Source organism: Gymnogyps californianus, chromosome 1 (assembly GCF_018139145.2).
Source record: "Gymnogyps californianus isolate 813 chromosome 1, ASM1813914v2, whole genome shotgun sequence".
Lineage (NCBI taxonomy): Eukaryota > Metazoa > Chordata > Aves > Accipitriformes > Cathartidae > Gymnogyps > Gymnogyps californianus.
Genome location: NC_059471.1, coordinates 140,956,342 through 140,974,162, shown reverse-complemented (window position 1 = coordinate 140,974,162; position 17,821 = coordinate 140,956,342). Strand labels below are relative to the sequence as shown.

Below are 17,821 nucleotides of genomic sequence, written 5' to 3'. Positions count from 1 at the left end.
AAACTTTGGCAACTGAGAGATTAGAGACCTGGTCTGTCTTCTCCCAACGGTATTTTATCCTCTGCTATCCAGGCATATCATCCTCACTGGAGAGGAGTCAAAAACTTTTTATATCCTTTTCTCCCTTTTTTCCCCAAGGGGTTCAGGCAGCAGTAGCTGCTTTGAGAATGGCAGCAGATGCAGGCTGTGGAGCTGTATTCTCATGTTACTGGGTTTCCTCGGGAAGTTTTTGACTAAGCAGCTGCGGTCTCATGCGTAGTCAGAAGCTGAGTCTGAGAGTGTAGTAGAAACATCAGAGGAAATGTAAGAAGTCGCTGCCTCCAGCTATTTGCTGCCTTTCTCCAAAATCTGCAAGGCTGGTAGAGCAGAAAGTATCTCAGTATTGCATCTGGCAGCTTCACCAGAACCTTACCTTCCTTGGCAGTGGAGCTGACACCCCTGAATTTTGCATAGAAGCAGAGTATAACACATCCCCCCTGCCAACTTTGCTTTGGTAGAGCAGGGGAAGGGGCAAAGGGGTAGTAGTGTCATCATTTCTTAAATTTCTCTTTGCAGACTTGGAAACCATCTGTAATGAGCTTAGGATGAAGTGCCTACTTATTGTTCTTATTGTTCTTTTTTTCTTTTTTTTTCTCCCCCTTTTCCCTCACATTATTAAATGCAAGTGGTAAGTGGTAATTATTTCTGCTTTCAGGATGCATGACTGTAGAGTACTACCCATGTAAGGATTGGACTCTTCCTGCCTCCCCCCCTCCCCCAGCAGTCATAGTGATCCTGGAAATGGAGAATTACTATGTTTCACATTCCTTTTGCCCAATCCATGCCACCCAACCAAAATTTTCTTTTGCAGCCAGGGCCTTGTGAGCATCTCTTGTAAAACTCTGCTGCAGGTCCTGCATATGTCTCTCATCTGATGCCAATGCTGGCATCGTTAGGCTTGGTTATCCCTACCGTGGCCATAAGTAACCCCAGGTCTGCTCTAAAGATAGAGAAATGTGAGTGGCTTTTGCTCTGGTGTATGCCTGAAAAGTGCTGAGCCAGAAGCTTGGTGGTTTGAGCAGAGAAGGCCACGTTAATGTTGGTGAGCCTTAGAGCATGTCCAGCAAAGTCTACAGGTTTGTGAAGAGACAGATGAAGTTGTCAAGGGGGTTTGTGGGTTGTGACCTTGTCATTCCTTTTTGCCATGCAGACTTTAAATTCCTACTGCATTGGAAGTCACTTCTGGCTGCGCTTTGCTGTCAGATGACTCTCCCTCTCCTGTTGCTTCTTCCAACGCTTGCTTATCGCTGGCTGTGCCAGGAGCAATGGATCGGCTGAGAAGGGTGTGATTTGTTTCTCTAAGCTGATTATGAGTCTCAGTTGCCCAGGATCCATCAGCCTCTTCATCTCTCCATAGAGGGTTGCTGTTGTTCTTAATAGGAAGCTACTGTTCGCGGCGGATGTTTTTCACATAGGCTTCAGAAGCAGCTGCCTTAAATGTGGTCTGGCACCTCTGCAGACAAAGGCTGAGCACTGGGCTCGGAGAGGGGCCGGGGTGAGGATGGCTGTGGGCAGGACCTCCTGGCGGTGCAGGAATTGCTTATAAATAGGAAGACAAATTGAAATGTTCCCTTTTTGGTTTTCCACCTCCCGCAGTTCTTGGGAATGAGGAAGGAGGCCAATGAGAAATATTGGCATTTTAGTCAAAAGCAAAGAGCAAAGGCAGCTAAAGGGGAATGCCTTTTTTTTTTTTTTTCTTCTTCAAAATGTTGCTGCAGAGATAGCACCAGGCTGCTGTGCAAAAACTCCTGCCTGCATTTGCTTGCTTTTCAAATACAGGGGTAAAGCAGTTGACAGTCCCTGTCCGTGAGATTGCCTGAAGTGACTGAGCCAGCAAGGAGACCCAGCGGGTGCTCAAGTGAAATTCTTCCAAAATGCCCTTGTTTACACTCACTGCATCCTTTCCCGGTAAAACCCTTCAAATGCTGCTTCAAAATTTCATGAGTTTGAGTGCTTTAATGGAAGCAAAGGAGAGACCTTTCTGTTGCATCCTGAAAGAGCCCATGGAAAGTTCAAAGGGAACTTTCAGTGTTTAGTTACTCTGCGTTCACCCATCCAAGAACTCTTCTCCCTGAGTTACCTAAAGCTTTAATGTTTTATTGAAATTGCTGTAGGATGTTGACTTTCATGTGAGACCTGTAAATGGGCAGCCTGTAAAACCAAGGCACTAATACATCAAATAGGAATTTAGCTTAAAATGATGGACGTTATGAATAGGATTTTCCGGTCTTTTCCTGCTGAAATTGTTGAATATTTTTCTATAATTTTCATTAAAGCAGAGCCAGGGCAGTGCAGAAAGATTTAAAAATCGCAGTCTATAAAGACATTTATGAATTCGAGGAGCACTGCTGTTGGGATTTTTTTTTTGTGTTTTGTTAAGTGGTAGTCACCCCTTGAAAAATGTGTTACTGTTCTACCTCCGCAATTAAATTCACAGCCTGCTTGCAGCGTGAAAACACTGGCAGTGATGCAGTTGCATTTGCAAGCTTTGCTTGTGAGATGTTTTTGCTCAGCTGAATACGAATTAAACTTGGGGTGCTGTGAAATCCAGTTCACAAGGTGCTCTCTGCAAAATGGAGCATCACCACCTATATCTGTGCAAGCACACTTGCTGTAATCTGTGTGCCACTTGCCTGTGCAATCAATTAGTCCTTACGTTTAAGATTCGGTCTATGGGAAAGGAAAAATGAGAGAGGTTTTAAATATGAATTATTGGAGTTTTGAGTGTGGAGAGAGGTTTTAAGTAGGAGTTTTGAGTGTGGAGAAAGTCATAATCTGAGATAAGAGAGGAGATCTTTTGGTGCTTTTAGACTAGGTTAATCCTGTAATTAGCTCCTTAAAGTTTCATTTTTGGTTTTGGTACGTTCTAGCTTTTTCTTTGTCTCCATGGAGTTAAATTTGACACTTTTAAATGTAGAGTTTTCTATAACTTTTTCATCCGACTTCTTTTAAGAGTAACACCAAGAAATTATCACCTTTAGGTTTCTATCTTCAGAAGTTTATGTCCTCAGAGATATAAAAGCAGATTAAGTGTCACTATTGCAGCAGAGAAGAAACTCAGCAATACATGCAACAGAAACAGACTGTCAGCAAAAAAAATTCAGCTATGAGAAGTCAGCATTAAAAACAGTATTATTTGTCTGAGGTACAGTGTTGCCCCAGGGAACGTCAGCAAGGGCTTTCCTATCCATTTCTGTAGCCAGAATTCATCCGAATTCATCCTTTAGTTATAATTTGAATTTATAGTATGAGCTTTAATTCCATTGAAGTGAAATATTTTTTTAAAGGAGAAAGATCAGGGAAGTAAACCCCAAAAGACATACTGCCATCTTTTTATCTCTGGCAAAAAAAAGAAAAAATATTTTATACCTGCAAGTCTTTCACAGGTCTGAAAGAAGGGTGAACCAAGGTGCTTGGGAAGCCAGGTATAGCATAGGCTGAACCCCATGCTTTTGCTTGTTGGGACCAGATGTAGACTGGTTTGTTAAATAGCCAGGGAGGGGAAGGCCAAGAGCACAAAAGGCCACTTGCTTCATAGGCTGAAATAACACTTAGCTAGCCCAACGGAAAATCTACACGTATGTAACTCAAGGGATAAAGCCAAGAGTACAGATGGTATGTTTTATATCGACATCTTTTCAATTCATTCTTCCCATGCACTTTTTTCCATACTTTCGGTTGATTGAGCTGAGCTTGCAAAACTCTGAAAGTACTGACCAAGCCTTTGCGATTTCCAGCCATCGATATTCTTCCCAGTCATTGCAGCCCCAAATCAAAATCTTCCAATAGAAAAAGGTCCATAGTGTTGCTGCTGTGGGTTTTCACATGACAGACCTTGATCATGTCAGCCTGCGAGGCTGATTGTAGTTTAATTGCAATCACCATTTCCAGCCAGTATGTTGATTCTTGGCTTGCACCTTTGTAGACTGCAGTCACTGAAATGATGGAGCTTATTTGCCGGTCACTCACGGCTGAATTGAAAGACATACGCAGTAATACCTGAAATTAGAGTCCGTGTGACTGATTTGTCTGGCTGTAGCTGGCTAAGCAGTAGGTGTAAGTGGGGCAACTGTGTCAGCTCCACTGAAATACTGATTTACAGCAGCTCTCGTTGTCAGTCCAGAGGAGGAACTGACATTCCCTTCACTGAGCAAGTTCATGCTGTATGAGAAATGAATTTCACCCACACTCACAAATAAGTTAATTTTCAAGTACGGTCACTTAGAAAAGGAGGGCAGTTATATTAATGTATTATTTATAATACACCTGTGATGCATGAGCCTGTGTTTTACCCTGTATTTTTGAATACTCTCTAGCATTTGGACAACTAGCCTCTCTGCCAGAAGTAGCATTTTGGACTTGAACAAATTCCAAAATAGCTGGTTTTTTCAAGCGGCATCATCAGCCATGCTACACCTTTTCCTCCTCTGCCTCACACGCAGAATATACCTGGAAATTACACTGCCCTGTGGCTGAGAGCAGTTTGAGCTGAATCTGGATTTGTGGCAGCTTTGGGGTCCAAAACCCTCTGGAGTCGTGTTTCTTTCCATGCTGGTCAGGAGGTCTCTAAAGCTACAATGTGACGGTTATGTCTGCAAAAGTATTTTGGGTCATTCACAGTGATTCTCCTCAGAGACTTGTATTGCTGCTTTCCCTATAGCGAAGTGGAGGGATAGGTAAGTAGTATGTGCCTCATAAAACTGTAAAGCAGTTCTGAAATTCTGCCTCTGGGAAATGTCTGGTTGAAGGCATAGTATCAATACTTGGTAACAAAAGGCTATATGAATTCTTGATTTGCTTTACCTGCCAAAATAACATACTGATTGCTGAGCTGGTGCAAGGAATAATTACAGTCTCCTGGAACTTCTGTACAACAGCATCATGGGTTGGTTTTTTTCAGGCATTCTCTTTCTCCCTTTCCCCTGAACCTATAAATAGTTTAAGATATACAGGATATTAGATGAAAGCAAGATAAATGTAATTCACAAGTTTAAAAAAAAAAATTATACTTCATGCATGCATTGATGGAATAGCTGGGCTTTGATCATCAAAGTTAGGTTGATTTAAATAAAAAAGGCAGTGGAGTTTTATTCTGAAATAACCCCTTCAAATCCTGAAGAATAGCACTGTGATGTTGGTTTATTATCCTGGCTAATCAAATTATCACAGGTTATAGGCAAAATGGAGGATTTTTTTTTTTTTTTTTTTTTTTTTTACCTGCTAGCATAGAAATGTCAAAGCAGGATATCCAAGCAAAACACTGTTTTCATACCCATAAGCATCTAATCCTTTGAGAACCAAATAGCTATTATTACACTTTTTGTCCACAATATCAGTCTAAAATCAGTGGGATTTCTTATATACTTTAAATTAGAAGATTAAGAATCGTCTTCAATTTGCCTTTTAAGCAGGGAGGGGGAAAAAAGCCAAAATTCCTGACAAGACCTATTATTTTAGATACTTACTTTGATAGTATCCGCTTCCAGCTGAGATCAGTTGGTCATAGCTTTTGGAAGACCTCAATGTCCTGACCACTCTAGCAGTTTTGGCAGACACTCCTAATATAAACTCAGCTATATCAAGAAAGCTCTACTCTGATAGAGCTTGCTTTGCTTAGAGCAGTTTTTCGTATACTAGTACAATGTCTAGCTGTGTCCACTGGAGTTTTTGTTGGTATAGCATGTTCGTATCCAGTGTACTATGCTCATATCTTGTGTTTTTGCTATACATCCCTCACTTCAAATTTGTTCATGTGTCATCTCCCAGATGCACACGTGTCGCTGAAAAGGTTGCTTTCCCTACCTTGCCCCCAGGTACTGAAAATATCAGTTCATGGCTCTGTAGCCTACAAGCTGCGGATAGTTTCTCCCATTCTGCAGGCTGTCTGCTGAGCTGCTTGTGTATGCACTCCTTAACGCATTGCAGTCAAAATGCACTGACTTCGCACAACACTTATCTAAACTAACACCTCTGATTTTGACTAAAATAAGTGGTAACAGAATGAAGCTCACACCCATAGGGCAGACAAAAGGTGGGAGTGTAAGGGGATTACTTAGTTCGCTCAAATGCAGGAAAGATTAACCTTAAAATACGTATTTTTAAACACATGCAGTTATTTACATCCTTGCAAAGTGGGTATGAAATGCCACAAAACAAAAGCAAGAGCGGTTTGTACACAGGATAAACTGAACCAAAAAGGATTTAGCAGTCTGTTAGAGCTGGTAGTAATGACTATGCAAAGTGCAAGGGATGAAGAACCGTACTCAGGGTGTGGATGCGGATGTGTGTGAATACTGCTGTGTGTCTGTGTGTGTGTATGTATATATATATTTTTTTTTTTCCTCATGGTGTTTTATATTTATTGACCAGTGATTTAAGAAAAAAAAAAATCTCTAAATTATGAAGATGTTTGTATTGTAAGTCACATAATTATAAATTCTGTGCTGCACCAAGATATCCACTCTGGGGTTGTTTGTTGTGTTAATAGTCGTCTCAAAGAGGCACTTCAAGACCAGCTCAGGACAGGCAGTGATATTACAACCATCATTTGAAGCCCTAAAGAAGGAATTTCCAGTATTTCTAAATGATGCATTTAAGACTTTGCTGGGCCTTATAGGACAGCTGCTCTCCAAAGGTGATCGCCACAGATCATGCGGCATATTTCAGACCTTTTTCTGTCACCTCTTGAGTGCTGGAACACAGAACTACTTGCAATGTGTGTGCTCGTGGAAACTGTCTTATCCTCTTAAGTGTAGCTCTTGGCATTGGTGTCAATGAGTCGCTCCCCCTGAAGAAAATAAAACAGAAAAGGGAAAAGTGCAGGAAGAAACGTGTAATTCTGTCAGTGATGAGGTGGAACAGCACTGATTATTGTGCTTATTGTACTTCTGCGTGTGTCCTGTATGGGCTTATTAGTGCACTCTTGAGAAACAATTCCTAGAATAGCAATATTTGCAATACTACTTTTTGTTCATCTTTTGTTGCAGAGCTGCCTTTTTTGCAAAGGGCTGACTTTTTTCAACCAAATTGTATCGCCTGTCAAGAATTTTCATGTGACTCTTGGAAACCTGCTGCAGAGTCTTCCTATTTGCTATTCAGTGCTGTTTTCTTCTCCCTTTAGCAGGTAAGCACATGTTTCTGCAACACTATTTGCAACTGGAAAATGTTTCCAATTTCAGACACCTGGAGAGTTTGTTTTGTTGGACTCACTAGGGTTAACATCTCTCTTCCAAAATTTCCCACAGAACTCACTGTATTTTCTGCCTTAGAAAAATACCTGAATAACAATGCAGTACTTCGGGATTTTTAACATCAGCTCATGTCAGTCTACATCCCTCTAGCTTTAGTGCAGCTTAAAAAATGGTATGCATGAACTTTCAGCTGTGAATCTATTTACAGCTGAATCAGGGTTGTGAGCAAGCAATGTAGAAAATTGCTTGAATTTCTGCTGTCTGAGAGAGGCCTCTAAATAACTTCATGTCCTTGGGAAAAAAGCCCTGAAGTAGAGCGCCAGAATGGGTGATGCAAAAGCTCGGGTGTTACCCATCACAGTGACCTCGAGCTGAATGAGAGGGTTCAGATACTGTTCACCAAGATCATAGTCAGACAACCATTGCAGAAACAGATTAAGCTGCCCTGGCTGACTGTGCACTGAAGCATATGAGGAATTCTCAAATGACCTATATATGATTGATGTATACGTGGGTGTGGCACGAAGCAGCACTGAACAGCTGAGCGGTAGTAGTATCTTACACAGCTGCAGCTATTTCTGCAGAGGTGCTTGGCACAACCCTCTAGAGTTCCTTAATATTCCCGCGTTTGAGATTCAAGGTTTTTAGGAACGAGGAAATTTTTACAGATTTCTTGAAAACACTTTCAGTAAATGCTCGTCATTAAAGGAGAGTGTGTATGGGGGTGTGTGTGCGCATTTATGTGAAAGGCAAGTAAATGTGCTTAATCTGTCTCTGATGTTGTTCTGTTTTTCTTTTAACATTTTCATCACATGTAGTAGCTCTTATTTTTTCAAAGCAACTTAGAAATTTTCTCGGAAAACAATTGCCAGTTTCCCCCTCCAAAAGAATTTTCTTTCTGAACATATTAAGAGACTTATTTTCTCTTAAAGATTTATGTACTTTATCACTCAGCTGCAGAATCTAACCTCTGCCATGGCTTCAACATTTTTTTTCCTGTGTTTTTTAAGCGAAGAGGTCTTCTCTAAAGGGTTCACTTTTGAGAACTTCTGTTTTGATTTACTTGGTGGTAATGCATGCTTTCTTTCCAATTTGTATCAAGCAGCAAATGATGGGAATGCCTATTCCATGCTACTTCATTGCAGTGGTAGCTGGATTTTGCTACAGTGGTTACTTGGTCTCATCTCAGGCTGCAGCAGTAAATAGTCCCTTATAATCTGCAGCTCCCACCGGGGCCTTGCACCATAATCCAGTGCAAGGCTGTGACCTACCGCAGAATTTAGCTTGGTCTGTAAACTGGGCACAGATGTTTAAAAGTGAGAGAAATCATTTTCACTTGCGCTGCACTTCTTTCCCTAAGGATTTCCAGAGTGTTGTTAGCTACTGCCTCTCTGGATTCCCTGAGAAGTGAGTTTGCAGTATCAGTAGCAGAGAGGGGGTATTGTACAACGGGAACTTGATAGTTCCAGGTCATGGAGAGTATGGGTATGGGCATTGCTTTTCTCCTTATAAGCGATTCCTCTGGAAAAGCAATGGGAAGAATCTGGATATAACTCAGTTAGGAAATCTCTGCTACCTCCGCCCACATTATTTCAAGCATACCCAGAAAATTTCTGCTCCTGAACTTTACAACCTTCTCTAAAACAAATACCCATGTCTGCTGTTAACTAAGTTAGCAGTCTACCAACTTACCTGTTACCAAACATGAGTTCCGTCAGCAGCAACTCCAGATACGGCTGCTAGGAGGATTCAGCCATTGCCAGCAGAACTAAAAGCTGCTCTAATGCTTCACTGAAATATTTTGAAAAGTTCACTGTGAACACTCCATCTTTGTTTTGTTCATTGTTAAACTCTTTATTTTTGGTATTCTAAATAACTGCCCCTCAGAGTAAACAGAGACACATGTGCATGCCTTCTGTTTCTAGAAGAACATTTGCAAACTATCCCACTGTAAACTGTTTATAGATTACTATGTAATCTGTAACCTCACTATGATGGACAGTCAGATCAGAGTTCCTACCACGCGAGGAGGCATTATTAGACGTTATGCCTTGAGCAACTTGCCACCAACCTGACAGAGTGTTTGCTGACTGGAAATACCAGTGCCTTATGAAAAAACACTGCCTGCCTGCTGCAAACCCAGCATTTTATAACCACTTGGGTTTTTTTCATTGCAAAAGCCATAACTTGCTGGCAATATAATAGACTTTAAGTGATGCTTACGGTTTTATTGTATTCAAATTTTATATTCCAACAGTGTGCGTATTTTCACAGTTACATTTATTATTTGCTCTTTGTTGTGGTACGATATAATTTAAAGGTCTTAGGAGCCTGGTCCTACTGTAACAGGGACCATAGAAAACATGTATTGAAGGTTTCAGGCCCCCATTAGTTTACATCTGTAGGCCACGGCCTTTGTAAACGGTTATACATAGGTTTCACTTTCTGGATGTGTCCCATATTATTCTATGGAAATGTCACAGGTTTCAAATCCAGCACATACAGAAGCCTTCGCATGGCAGGGGCCTAATCAGAAACAGCAAAGTAATATGTTTGCTGTGCTCACAAGGAGAAAGAAGTCAGTAGGAGAGTGTTGAGATAATAAAGGAGGTTAGCAATGTTTACTATGTCACAGCTGATAAGCACTCAATCTTTTCATAATTAGTATTATGAGAAGTTCCTGGCAAAGCTGTAACTCTTTGTTTGCTCCCTTTTTTCTCCTCCTCCAATATAGAGAGGAGAACCTGACAGTATTTTTATTTATTGTTTAATTCTCCTTGTCCACTGCTGGAGTGGGTGTTACTCTCAGCTCAACTCTTCCCTAAAATTTTAGCTGATTCCCTAGCCAGAAGATGCTCTTAACCACCAAATCCCACTTGCCTTTCTGTTGAGGCTGTCCCATGAAGGCTGTGAACTTTGTCCTTTTCTCTCAATCCCGCAATGCCTTTGGTCAGCAGCAGTCTCTCCTAGAAATACTCCTAATTTAATATCTCCCTACTTGAAATACCAACTGAGCTTGTAAACCACAGATAGCTCCCAAAGGTCTTTTCATCTGGAGTCAGAGCATGTACGTGAGGAAATGAAACATTGATTAGTTGGATGCCAGATTATTTACACTTGTGTCATGATCAATCAGGCAGTAAGAGAGTGGGGATGCATTCCTCTCATCTAATTTTAGATATTTACAGCTTGGAATACCATATCCATATCTGATGGTATGGATACTCACATTATGTTCTCTTTATAGTTGGTGGAGAGAACAGGCACGTCCCCAGCATGACTTTCCTGGCTAGATTTAAATATCGTTTATAGGATGCGATGAAGTGCACCCTGGATGTGCCCAGTTTTCTCCAGCAACTACAAAATGAGGTCTGGATTTTCCTGTACATCTCTACTTGTGAGACGTACTGTGCTGGTTTTGGCTGGGACAGTTAACTCTATCTAATTCTAATCTATCTAACACGTACTTACTCCACTCCCGATGTCCATTACCTCATTTCCTAGTAGCTAGTGCTGAATGAGCTTAAAAAATGGAAGGCCAAGCTAGAGTGACTGAACTTTACCACAATTGCACCTTCCAGCTCTGACCTCCCAGGTCACTATGATGCTGACACTGTGGTCATGGGTGTCTTGTCTCTCTTCACAGCTTTTATGGAGAATTTAATCAAAAGTAAGGAATTACTTCAAATGTTATTTCCAGTTTTCTTCCTGTTACTTATTTACCATCTCAGTAAAATACAGACAGTAGTAAAGAATAGATAAAAGCATAAATATTCTATCTATAGATTACCTATCTAACTGTATGTAAAATAACAATATAACAGCTCAAGTCTTACATTTATTACATTTAATTTTGCTTATAAGTAAAGGAAAGTGAAAATAGTATCTTTCATTCCTCTTTTTTTCCTCCACTCCACACAAATGCAACCCAAACAACTTTCATAGAGCTGAGCAAAGGAGGACAGGTCACCTCACTGAGGTCTGAATTATCTTCCAAAAGTTAAATAATGAGGATTACCAAAATAAGGTCTTAAAAAGTCATATGCCACAAAAAATCATGATGTGGGCTCGAAAATGGATTATCTTTTTTTATTTCTTTAGAACTTGTGTTCTGCATTTGAACTGAAATGGAACTGCTAACTGTTTCAGCACCTAACATTGATGACTAGATTAAACCTCTAAATTAGGACTTAACAAAGTATCCAAGAATTTTGGATGCCTTTGGTTTTGGCTACAAAAGTTTAGTCCCTCTTATAGGGAAAGACAGTTACACAATATTAAGGATTCAGCCTTTAAAAATTAAGGCTCCTATACTTTTTTTTTAACACTACTGGGTACCAACAATAGAGTTGGAAAGCTTTTTGCCTTTTAAAAAATTGCTTCAAAACATTTGAACCAAGAAGATTTTCTTTTGAAAGCACTAGGTAGGAAGCAATACACTACAGTAAACAAACACTGAAACTTTCTATTTTATTCCAGCAGAATAAGTTTAGATGCATTTACGTTTCATATGACACACTAAATTGTTGTACTCAACAAACCAAGGAAACCCAAATGGAGTCAATGAACCAAAAACCTGGATCCAAAAAGCCATTTATCTTTATGCCAGTCTGAGTCAAAGTTCAGTTCTGGATACTCTCCTTCCTCAGAGCGTTCAGATCGGGATCCAAAACTTTCTGTTGGAGCCAATCTCTAAAACAGAGGACTAATAAAACTAACGTAATGACATGCACATATCTCCTTTTTAACATGCGGAGTATTAACTGAGGGCCAGGATTGTTTTAGATTTATTTTATGTACAAAGTGATTCAACTCTTCCTTCCCTGTCCTCCTCCCTTCTCCCAGTCTGGCCAAATCTTTGTGTTGGCTCCTACTGCTGCATAACCAAATATTGCAGAAAGGAAGACAGTTTGGGGTTGGTGGTTTTTTTTTTGTGTGTGTGTGTGTGGGGGGGTGTTTGGTTTTGGTTTGATTTTTTTTTTTTTGGCAAAAGGTAAAAGTTTTGTTTTATTTTTTTCCTTGTGTTCATCAATCAAATTAAACAATCAGCTTAAAAATTGATGCAAGCAAATGGCATCCAAAGTGCCCTTGTGCATTTTATAGTTGCACCCAGCTGTGATTAGAGTCCCACAGAATGTATTTTTGCATTTTCTTTTCTTTCAGTACACTTCACTGGTGATTCACTCCCTAGAAGGGTTTCACCTCTTTTAGGAGAGAGAGAATTCACTGGTTTCATGACCTTTTATTTTTGCAGTAGAAATGGGTGAACTCACTTGGAATAAATACGAACCAAGCCAAAACATTACACAGGACAAAATTAATTCCAAATCTGACCTTTCTGAGTTGGGGGGGGGAGAAAAGAAAAAAAAAAAAAAGGTTGTGTCTCTATCTTTTGACTGGTGCCCTACAGTTTGCAAGCACCGAAATGTCACAGCAGGGACTAAGGCTTTATGGATGTGTGTCCTGGTGAAAAGCTGATGAATGGCAAAACTGGAAGGCTCACAGTGCTACGGCCGCTTTTCAGGTACGCGCCAGGAGTGCGGTGGGGGAGCCCCTGCGGCCGCCTGGAAATGCCCAGATGCCCCGGCTGGTTTGAAGCTGCCAGTACGCCAACCCGCCTCACTACCACTGCTTGTGGTGCCTGTGGCTCAAAAGAGCGGGAATGAGAAAAAGCAGCACTTAAAAACAGAAGGCTGTTTTGCCCCCCAATTCAATGCCGGGCTGTGGAGAACGGAGCAAAAGTGCGAGGCAAGGAGGTGCTATTTGCTTGCCAGGGACACGAGAGTGTCCTGTGGGAAGCATCTCCCACCAAGGAGGGGGTACTGGCCTCAGATTTTTGTCCCCCTCTAAACAGGGGGTGATACGCTGCTGCTCCTGCGAGCTGCCTGAGGGAACAGGGGACCAGGGATGGGCCCTGCCTGTCGTGTTTGCCCTGCTGCCGCTGCCCCTTTCATGCCATGTGGAAAACCAAAAGATGGACTTCTTTTATAAAAAAAAAAAACAAACCCACGTGTGACGGAACAGCGGTTGATTTATAAATGTTTGCGGGAGTTCAGCTGTTTCAGTCCCGGGGCCGCCGGCCCAGCCGTCAGGTGGTGGGGTCTCGGTGGGTCGCCCTGGCTGCCATTTTGTGTCACCTCCCCTGAGGCCGGCGCGGCCGGCCGGCCGGCAGGGGGCGCGGCGGCGGCCGGTGCTCCCCGCCCTGCCCCCGCTGCCGGTGTCGGGGCGAGGGGCGGGGCGGGGCAGGGCCCGCGGGGGCGATCGGTGTATCGCCTGTGGTGAGCCGTCATGAAGCGGCTTCCTTGGCAGCGTCTCCTCAGGTCGGGCGGCGGTAGCGTGCATCCCGCCCGAAGGAGGCCGTAACAAGTCGTGAGGGGCTCTGTCAGAAAGTTAGAATCTGGTTAAAAGCAACGTGCCTGGGAGCACGCCTTCCCAGACGTTATGGTGCAATTTTTATTGGGGTTTTTTGTGTGTGTGTGTTTTATATGGCTGTTTTCAGGGCTTCCTTGCCATGCACCCGGTGGGTGGGCGTGCTCAGCGCTGCCACAGCAGCCCCCGCGCCGGTGAGGGGGACACACAGGCCTGGCCCAGCCCCACCGCCCTCCCGGGTGTCCTCATCACCTCAAGTCTTCTCCCCTTTAGGTATCATCAGGCTGAAACCTGGCATGTGACTCAGATGGGCTTGAAAATAATAATTAAAAAAAAACCCAACAGGCTGACACAAAGGAGTTTTTGTCAGTTTTTAAGAGCCAGGGTGAGCAAAGGCTGCAGTTTGTCTGTGAGGCCCAGCTTTGTCCATCCTCCTGTGAGCCTCCTTTCAGCGATCACTGTGTCTCACCGTGGAAGTGTCAAGTTGGTGAAGTTTGATGCCAGCCTATTCATAAACACCAAAGTATCTTAAAAGGACTTGAGACAGATTTAAGCATGGAGCTGACCACAGTCCAGGCTTCCACACTCATGAGAGGTTTTCAATTTATTTATTTTTTCCAATGATGTTCTGAAAATGAAGTATGCTCTGCAGGAAGCGATTCAAGCAAGTGCTGGCTGCAAGCCTGGGACCACCTGGCCTACGGCTTTCTGTATGAAGGAGTCATGCATCCTGGAAACATGGCCTAGGGCTTTCAGTACCAGGATCGCAGCAGTCCAGCAGAGCATCTGGGAGCCTTGCTCGAGATAAGTCCTTCAGCCTTTCTGCTTCGGAGTGGGGGAGCTCAGTCTGCGTGGGCTTTCAAACCGCTGGCCCTACAGCAGCAAGCCTGAAAGACCCTGGCTGGCTTACAGCTCCAGATGCCATGAAGCCTAAAACCTTTGTGGTCCCAGCAGTTTTCTGAGGGGGGGGGGGGGGGGAGGGAATTTTAGTTTTCCATATATTTAGAGAACTTGAACTATTTTGCAATGAAAAGTTAATATAACCTGAGTTTGGAGAACAGATCATTTGAAGTGACTAAAGGAAGCCTGGTGAACAAGAAAGCTGGAGCAGCAGGACTCATCAGGAAAGAGAGACAGGAAAGATACCACAAAGCTGCTGAAGACGCACAAACCTTCTGAGTGACACCTCTGTTCTTCCACCGCATCCCTGAGTAGCTTGAGGAGGCTGGTGTTTATGCTGACTTCAGGGAGGGAGGAGTACCTTGACTAGTTATCTAGTTGTTGCTACCTTGTGGGGAAAAAAAAATGTTCTCTGGAAGGAGATGTAATGGAATTTGCCTTATCACCTTGATAACGAGGCATTTCTTCCAGGTGATAACTCAAATGGTGATGTCATTTTGATGTCTGGTTGAAGACTGAGACTGGCTAATGAGCTGGAGTGAAGAGTGAAAGGAGTTTTTCCAAACGTTGCTGTGGAGTCTAAAAATTCCAGCACTCTGCCCTTTGAGATAAGTTATTTCCCAGAGCATCCTGAGAAAACACTGACGTGATACGTACTGGGAGGTTGTAGTGCTGGACCTGCTGGCCTGGTGAAATGAAGATTTAAAGGTACAAGTGTAAAATAATTTGTGTGATGAAGGCCTTTGTTACCGTTGCTGTTTCCACTGCCCAGTATCTCAGTCTGCAGGAACTGTCTCAGCATGTGTGTATGAAAAGATGGCAAAAGGTCCCGATTTTTAAGTTCCTAATGAAACCTCCACCATGCTGAAGGCTGCAGAGTCCAACTACGCAGCTAGATGTTGCCATTTTGGATTGTCTTTAAAATCTGTCCAGCGATTTTTCCATTCAGAAGAATATCCTTGTGATGCCAATGGAGAACGATAAGTTTTCTGAAAGAATCCATTTGCATTGAAGGCCAGGCTTTTATGACTTCTATAGGACTGCAAGATCTGTTCCAGAGAGCTATCGTACCGTTTGAGTAACAGTAGTGTAGTACTACCAGAGTCAAAGATCCTCTAAATTTGCACGGTTGTCTCTTGCATTGCTCAGTACTGAAGTGACCTCCCTGACTTATGCAGAGGAGGCGGCAGTAATCTCAAGGCATGGTTCATGTTTCCAGCCATGCTCACATTCTCATAGAGAGAGAATATCACACAAGCGATATCCTGGCTTTGAGAGTAAAGCCAGGATATCACTCGTAACTAACAGCTGGCCACCACTGCAGTTTATTAGAAACTCAGCTGGTTGCTGAAGTGGGTTCTTTATCGTGGTGACCTTCCAAGGCAATCAGAGCCTTCTTGGAAGACCTTGAATCAGAAATGTTTGGATATAAGAAAAATAGCACTGCACACACAGTTCTGATCTCGCAGGGTTCACAGATTTGGAAGGCGCTGTACCATATATAACCATAGAAGACAGCACAGAGATACTGTAGCTGCTGCATCAAGGTCATGGTGTTCTGGGATCCAATTAAAATTATGCAAGATAGGCAATTTAGGAAAGAATTCACATAGAGCTCAGGAAGGAAAAAAAGTCATATGCGTTACGAGCTCAGTTACTTTGTAAGATTAATTTTCCACTATCTCATGATCTTGTAATAAGAGTACAAAGCATTTTAAACGTTTGATTTGCTTATTGATCAGAACTCTTGAGACTTTACTTTCTAAATCACAGTTAAAGGTTTGACTTCCATTTAACAGCAAAGTTGTGGGCTTGCCTTGGAGTATACGCTGATTGCAGTGGGTTGTGAATTCAGTGAGTGGGCAGCAGTGAAACCTCGAACAGGCATATCTGATGCTCTGAAACCCACCTCCTTCCATGGAGGTGATGTGAATAGAAAAGGTAGTAATGCTGCAGGTCCTGTAATCCAGAGCGTTGATCCTCACCTCCTCCAGTGTAACCATCATGCTCATTCGGATCATTGCGCTATCTTTAATTCCCAGAACCTATAAAGAGATAATGAGGAATGATACTACGAGCTAGGGGAATTGCCTTTTGATGGAAAGCTTGATATTTTTGATGGGGCTGTAACAGGCCTATTCCTATCCTAATTCTCTTCTAATTCCTATCTCCTGAAGGACAAGGATAAAAGATTTAGCTATCTACTGTGTTTTAAGAACTGCTTATATTGTTATGCTCTGTAAACCAAAAACTTCTGCTGGCAAAGGGGACAGGATTTCATGGATGCTTTGAGCAAAGGTTTCCTTACAGGTATTGCTGGATTCATGACCTGTGTTAGGCTAAGCTGCTGACTGGGGACTTAATCTGAGCTCAGGGCCCTGTTTTGCTAGCTGGAGTACAAACACCGAGTGAAAAGGGTAAAGAAGAGCTCACAGTCCAAACAGGCAAGATGAAGACTTGATTCCCTTAAAGCCAGCTGAAGAGTGGTTTGCAAACACTGTGTTAGTACCAGCATTTTGGTCTCCTTTTTCTTTTTCCTTTCCCTTTCCTTTATATTTAAAAACTTTGCCTAAGAAAGAATTAGCTAACCAAGAAAGACAAAAAAGGAAGAGGGAGCACAAGAGCAAACGGTGATGGGGAAGCAGGAAGGGAACAAGGTGGGGAGACTGAGAAGCTCGAACAGTCAGTGAACAGGTAAGAAATGCTTCCAGCAGAAAACTGTGAAAAGAAACTAGACATGGATGGTTGCTGCAGTCCGGATGGTCCTTTGCTCAGATGCAGATCTTTCTTTCTGCTGAGAAAGTCTCCTAGGCACTTTCACACTGCTCTGCCTCGCACTGAACAACACTGGGAAGGGAAGGTCCAGGAAAATGGCCCTGATCCTCAGCAGGTTGCAGTGATTATGGGTGTCAACATTTGGTGCAAGCCAGTGTATCTCCAAGGCAGGCAGTGGAACTGCAGCAGAGGTGACTGCCTGCGGGTCGGGTCTGAAGCTTTGTAGGATGGACTGCACTTGCAGGTGTTACTGCAGAAATGGCGAGAGGGGCAGAGCATCCCTTTCTAGCGGTAGTCAAAGGACTCTTCTTAGGTGGCGCCTTCTGCTTGCTTAGGAAGGAGATACTGTCTTGAGCATTTCTTCATTTTCACAACGTAAAAGACAAAGAAACCCCGTGTGAGTCCTACATGCAGTTGAAGGAGCAGAAACCCTACCTCTGTCTAAAGGGAGGCAACTGTGGTCATGCAGGCATTATTGGTCACAGGATGCAGAAGTACAGGAATACACAGGAGGTGTTTCAGAGGTTGGGGAGATGGCCCAGTAAGCC

At 42.8% G+C, this 17,821-nt stretch overlaps 1 protein-coding gene across 3 annotated transcripts in view; it reads left to right on the top strand.

Moving 5' to 3' along the window:
* PRR5 (proline rich 5) overlaps window positions 1-17,821 on the top strand; it is a 94,250-nt gene that overhangs the window by 16,102 nt on the left and 60,327 nt on the right. For 2 of the 3 annotated variants that reach the window (XM_050914941.1, XM_050914940.1), the window contains exon 2: window positions 7,026-7,162. The exons of the other annotated variant lie outside the window; for it this stretch is intronic. The gene's annotated coding sequence lies outside the window, so the exon portion shown is untranslated. The remainder of the gene's footprint in view (window positions 1-7,025; window positions 7,163-17,821) is intronic. 3 annotated transcript variants of the gene reach the window in all.